The sequence below is a fragment of the Capsicum annuum genome, chromosome 2 (genome assembly GCF_002878395.1).
Source record: "Capsicum annuum cultivar UCD-10X-F1 chromosome 2, UCD10Xv1.1, whole genome shotgun sequence".
NCBI lineage: Eukaryota > Viridiplantae > Streptophyta > Magnoliopsida > Solanales > Solanaceae > Capsicum > Capsicum annuum.
In genome coordinates, this window is record NC_061112.1 from 150,406,119 (window position 1) to 150,413,162 (window position 7,044).

A 7,044-nucleotide genomic window follows, 5' to 3' on the forward strand; every position below is an offset into this window, starting at 1 on the left:
GTATCACTAAAACAATCATTATGATTCAATTTACAACAACTCATAAATTAAAAATACAAGATTGAATAAAGCCTGTGATGAAGCAAGAAATCGTCACCGGAATCGAAACTCGAACAAAAATACGAAACTCAGATTCAATGCCTTTTTTTTTCTTTGTTTTTGATGTTTTTCTTTTCTCTGATCTTTTGCTCTCTGGTTTTTGTCTGATATAGTGTATAGTGTGAGAATGTACGTTGTTTTCTGGGAGTTGAGGGAGTCATTAAATATAGCGATTCTAGGAGGAACGATTAACATCAGATAAGGGGGAAGGGTTTGAATTTTGATTTTTTTTAAATAATTATAATAATAATAAATAAAAATAAAGATAAATGAATAAATAAATAAGATAATAGAAAAACAATAATAATAAATATAACTAATTACTTTTTATATTTAAGAAAATAAAATAAAAGTTTATAAATAGCCAAAAATAATATAATTAAGATAGTACTAAAACTATTAACTTATTTATTTAAAATTTAAAAGAAAAATATTTTTAAATTTTTGTATTATTTTTTTAAAATTGTAATAAACTAAAATAATATTCTAAAATTAACTTCATTTAGTTATTTATTTTGTAACTAAAAAAATTTATCAAAAATAAAATAAGAATTAAAATAATATCAAATCAAGTGTAAATATTTAATATCGAAAAATATATATATTACACTCGGGGAGGGTCAAAAATCACGTGTCTACAAGGGGGATTGGTGGTGGAATGATGAAGTAAAGAAGAAAGTGGAGACTAAGAAGGGGGCGTATGCAAAGTTGGTTGAGAGTAAGGATGATGAAGAGAAGCGGGTTTTTAGGAAGGAGTACAAGCTAGCAAGGAAGGAGGCTAAGCTTGCCGTTATGGCTAAGGCTAGGGAGAGAAAGGGTCGTGACTTAGACCAGGTGAAGTGCATTAAGGGAGAGGATGGTAGAATTTTGGTGGAGGATGTCATATTAAGAAAAGGTGGCAGTCGTATTTTCATAGGCTTTTGAATGATGAAGGGGAGGGAGTTATTGAGTTGGGTGAGCTGGAGCATTCGGAGGAGTATCGTGATTTTAGTTATTGTAGACGTTTTAAGGTGGAGGAGGTCAGAGAGGCCGTTCGCAGGATGCGAAGGGGTAGGGCGATAGGGCCTGATGAGATCCTCGTGGATTTTTTGAAGTTTTCTGGCGAGGCTGGTTTGAGATGGTTGACGGATTTGGTCAACGAAATTTTTAAGTCGGCGAAAATGCCTGAGGCATGGAGATGGAGTACTATGATCCCTCTGTATAAGAATAAGGGTGACATTCGGAGTTACAACAACTATAGGAGTATTAAGTTATTGTGCCACACAATGAAGATTTGGGAGAGAGTGCTCGAGTGGAGGTTGAGAAGGATTGTATCTATTTCGGAGAATCAGTTTAGATTTATGCCTGGGTGCTCGACGACGGAGGCAATTCACCTTGTGCGGAAACTAGTGAAACAGTACAGGGACAACTTGGTCTTGATAGGGTTGCATCAGGGATCTACTCTTAGCCCGTTTTTGTTTGCTTTGGTTATGGATGTGTTGACGCAGTGTATCCAAGGCGAGGTGCCCTGGTGTATGCTTTTTGCAGACGATGTGGTTTTGATTGATGAGACTCGGGGGGCATGAATGATAAATTAGAGGTGTGGAGATAGACCATTGAGTCTAAAGGGTTCAGGTTAAGTAGGAGTAAGACCGATTATTTGGAATGTAAGTTTAATGTCTCGAGGGAGGTGGACGAGGTGGTAGTAAGGTTGGATTCTCAGGTGGTGTGTAAGAGGGATAGTTTCAAGTACTTAGGGGTCATGATTCAGGGGAATGGTGAGATTGACGAGGATGTCTCTCATCGGATCGTGGCGGGATGGATGAAGTGGAAGCTCGCCTCGGGGATGTTGTGTGATAAGAAGGTGTCATCCAAACTTAAAGACAAATTTTATAGGGTGGCAGTCCGTCCGGCCATGTTGTATGGAGTGGAGTGTTGGCCTGTCAAGAACTCTCACATTCAAAAACTAAAGGTGGCGGAAATGCGGATGTTGCGTTGGATGTGTGGGCTTACTAGGGGGATAGGATTCGGAATGAGACTATTCGAGATAAGGTTGGTGTGGCTTCGAAGGAGGACAAGATACGGGAGGTCCGTTTGAGATTGTTCGGACATGTGATGAGGAGGGGCACGAATGCTCTGGTTCGTAGGTGTGAGAGGCTTGCTTTGGATGGTTTCAGGCGGGGCAGGAGTAGGCCGAAGAAATACTGGAGAGAGGTGATTAGGTGGGACATGGAGCAGTTACAGCTTACTGAGGACATGACCCTAGATAGGAAGATCTGGAGGACGCGTATTAGGATAGAAAGCTAGTGACTTTTTCGGTAGGTAGGATAGGGCTTTACTTGGCCGGTGCAATATTCTTGTTTTGCTGCATTACGATTGCTTACTATTCTTTGTTTACTACTCCTTATAGGTGGCGTATTTATATCATGTCATATTGTTCCATGCTTTGTGTACGTTTTTGATGACTTATCTTATCTTGAGCCGGGGGTTTATCGGAAACAACCTCGCTACTTCTCCGGATGTAGTGGTATGGACTGCGTACATCTTACCCTCCCCAGACCTCACTATATGGGAATAAACTGAATTTGTTATTGTTATTGTGCTGTCTGCCGAGTACATATGTGTTATTATTGTTGGGACCTGGGGGTGGGGGAGCTAGGGGGGATGGCTGTGGACGTAGAATAGTAATAGCAGTAATATTAGACACACATACATCATAATGTGACTAAGTGACATTCAAATTTTGTCATTTACGCATGTGCTTTTCTCAAAATCTAATAAAACTATATCTCCAATTTATATATTTTAAAATTTTTGAGGCATTATGCTTCCAAAATATAATTATCCACGGCAGTATAATTAATATCATCAAGAAGAATTAACTGCAGTCCACCCAATTGATTAAATTAAACATAGTCGTTCAGTATAAATATATGTATAATTTATATATAATATAGGTACGATCGTGTATATTTTGTCTGGCTATGAGTTACTTACTATCTTTCCAATGGCCCTAACAATCACAGATCATATTCGGGAAGAAAATAAACAAGGCCATGGGGGTGATATTTCCTCACATATATATAGTTACAAGAATAGTATACATCTCGGAATTGGACTGTAGTGGTTAAATTTGTAGCACTGCTGTATCATATATTTACATCAAATCAATAAATGCAAGACATATGTCTTTTATATATAAGTTTATCACTTAATCATGATTAGATGATATATATTTACTGTATGTAATTTCTAATTAACTAAGATTGAAATAATTGATTGGATATATAAACCTCCAGTGTATCTATGTAGATATTTACTATTGTGATTTGTTGGAAGTTGGGTGTTGGATGCTGGATTGTATTTTCTTTTAGAATGTGATAACGCTGTTTGAAGATTTTGTGCATTACTCTAGATTGAGATAGCCCAACAAGACTAGTTTATTGGCTTTGTCATTATACGTCGTTAGCAAATCAATTAACATCATCAGGCCAAAAAAATATTACACATAAATTGATGGAATCTTGATGGAGGGAGAAATTATTTTGTTTCTAAATGTAGAGACAATTTTCACGAATAAATAAATGTTCTCCTTGTGAGACATTACTTAAATATAGCATGGTGGAGATTTTTTAGATAGAACAATAGTTGTACTTAATTAATTAGATGTTCATATTACAGAATACAAATTAATCCTGCTCTGCTAGCTAGCTCTAATAGGATTATCGAACAGTATTCAAGTAACTAGACGTACAGTTTAGACTTAACTATAGAAATTTTTGGTTGAGTTAATGACTGCTACTTTGTCACATAATAGTACAAAATTACAGTTACTAGAGGACCCTTGTCTATTAACTTCATGGTCTAATCCGAGAAAATAACAGAATACAATGCACTAAAATAAATATGGTAGAAAATACATATGTTGATGTTAACATAAGGAACGACTCAACGGTGAGGCTAGTAAAACCTTTACTTTAGGCCTCAAAAAATTAATTATTAATTTTATAATTTTGTTTTTCTTTTTGACAATAGTGAATATAGTTTTAACATCATTAAATAAAAATACTTTGAAACTTTGAATTAAATTACTCGTATCTTTATAATAATAAATAATATGTTTACAATAACATCCAAGGTAATGTATTGAAAATGCATGGTTAACGTAATATTAACTTGAATCAATCCTTTCTATTATAAATAATAATATTACTATGTGAAATATAATACTACGCTAAAACAACAATTGTGAAATAACATGAAAAAAATAATATCAATTATTTATTTATTATATATATATATATATATATGTAATTTTAAGATTAAATTAAAATTTAACTTTAGATCATTAATTTTATTGAGATGTCATATAAAAATACAATTTCCTTTGCAATCATTTAAAACTTTCATGGGCGGTTTCTATGCTTGAATCGGAGTTAAGATCTTTTCATCAATTCGTGCTCACTACTCTATCTACTCAAGTAAAGATCAATTCAAGTTAAGATCTTTTCATCAATTCGTGCTCACTACTCTATCTACTCAAGTAAAGATCAATTGCTAATTGTGAATGTTTGGTTGTTTTTTTAGAGTACTAATTGAAGTAATTTCAGGTGAAAAAATGGCAGGACAGAGAAGGAAAATGAAAGGGAAGAAGATAATTTACAATTACACAAATATACGAAGAATTCTTTTTAAACTATAACTTTTAAAAAATTTCTTTTCTTTTTAAATACAATGTCAAATCAAAGGGGATTTGACAGCTCTGGCGATTCTGCTAGGGAGATTATCACACGGGGTAGGATACAATGTAAGACGAGGGTAAAAATGGGTAAATTGAATTTGGGATGAGATAAAATTACGTGTCTACATCATGCCCCTTTGAATGTAAACACAAAATGTTTTTATACATAGAAGTAGACAACGAGACAGAATTTTGTCCTGATTATTCGAAGTAAGAAATAGAAGGAGTGAGGACACCCCTTTATTCCGTGTGTATATTTCTATATATATAGAGGAGAATCAATGGTTATCCCTTTTTTTGTTCCCATATTCTGTTAAGAAAAAAGGAATAACATGTGATTAGGTGAGGTAGGGGTATACGTGGCCGGGGTAGGGGTGGGTTGTGAGGTAGGATAAAATTTGTTATGGGTTTGTTACGGGTTGTTATTTTTGTATTTTTGTGAGGTATAATCACATGGAAGAGGGTGCGTGGTAAGGTGAGCTAAAAATGGATAAAATTGGACTTCGGAAGGGACAAAATTAGAGTGTCACAACAATTTCAAATCCAGTTACAATCTTCCGTTTGAACCCATAAATTTTAAATCCCAAATATGCAAAGATAACATCAAAGTTACAATCTTACGGTTCGAATCCATAAACTTTAAATCCCACATATGTAAAGATAACATCAACAATTTCGAACGAGGAAATTAAACTTGTTGCAATTTTAATTAACAAGAATTCAAGAACTGAAAAAAAAAACAAAAAAAAATTACTACCTTAAGAGAGTAACGGGGAATCTTGAATCTCCGGTGAATATGTGATATTGCATGAGTTTATAGAATTATCTAGTGATATTCGAGATATTTGATCTCTTTATGCATCGGTCGGTTTGGTTCGATTTTATATATTATTGGTTCGGTTTATCGATTTTTTATTTTTAAATATGCTAAACTAATAATCAAATCAATAAGATATTTTTTATCGGTTTTTGGTTTATCGGCTTTTAGTCCTTAGCGGTTTGATTTTCGTTTAATCGATAAGAAAATACTTATTAAAATAGAAATTGTAGTTCCTAACATGAAAAGAAATCGAATCTTAGTGGCAACCAAAAATTCTAGATCATGTGTTTTAATTTACAAGAATCTTCAAGTTTGAACTAAATGTTATTAAGAGAAATTAAGAGTTTGTAGAATTGAAATAATAGTCTTGTTAATTTGTAGAAATTAAAGAGAAATATATAATAAGTCATATATAGATATATGTAAGTAGGTATAAAATAATACTTTAGTATGTTTTTATTGGGTTATTGTTTTACCCAATAACCCAATAAGAAAAAATCGAAACCCAACCAATAACCCAATATTTTTTTTTATAAAACCATTAACCCAATAACAATAAATCCATATCATTTTTATCGGTTCGATTTATTGGTCGGTTCAATTTTTGCACACTCCTAATAGGTATAATTTAGGATTTAGGGTAGCAACCTCCAATTAGGTTTAGGCAAAGTAGTGTTCAAGTACTCTAACAAAATTTGAATTTATCTTGTAGCGTTCCACAAAATTTTGATGTCTACAAATGCCTCCACTTCAAGGCTTATCGAAGTGTAGACTTGATGAAACTCAAAGACGAGTCTTGGACTTGAAGTACACATAGAGCTTCCATGTCTTGCGGCTACAGGTGTGCTGCTGCTCAAAATTTGCATATCTGATTTATGAGAGAAGAGATGAAATAAAGATTTGGTCCCTCTGGGCATGCCAATTTGTTCCAACAGATTTTTACATTGACAGAAATAAATTGCAATCACAAATAAAAGATGAGGAAACGAGAATTTTTATTGATAAACAATATGAATACAAATCTATTCCTCCTTTAATTTGATTCTTTTCTCTTGATTTTCTCGTGATTCGATGATCATTAATAACATATTTCTCGAATATCGGATAATCTCTTTATGATTTTGTGGGATATTGAAGATTGGATTCTTTTGATAGAGTCACAAAATTCTCTTTGTCTACAAAAGTATTGGGGCTAGTGCAATTAATACTACCAATTGGATGATTCATTTCGGATCTCTCTGAGTCTCAGTTGGATGATTCGCACGTAACCTTCTTTACACGTCGAACATACACTTGACGTGAATTAGTAGATCATAGCCCATGAACAACAACACCACAAGGATTATAACCTCTATTCACATTCACACAAATAAATTAACGGCAACATTATCATGACTCATGAGGT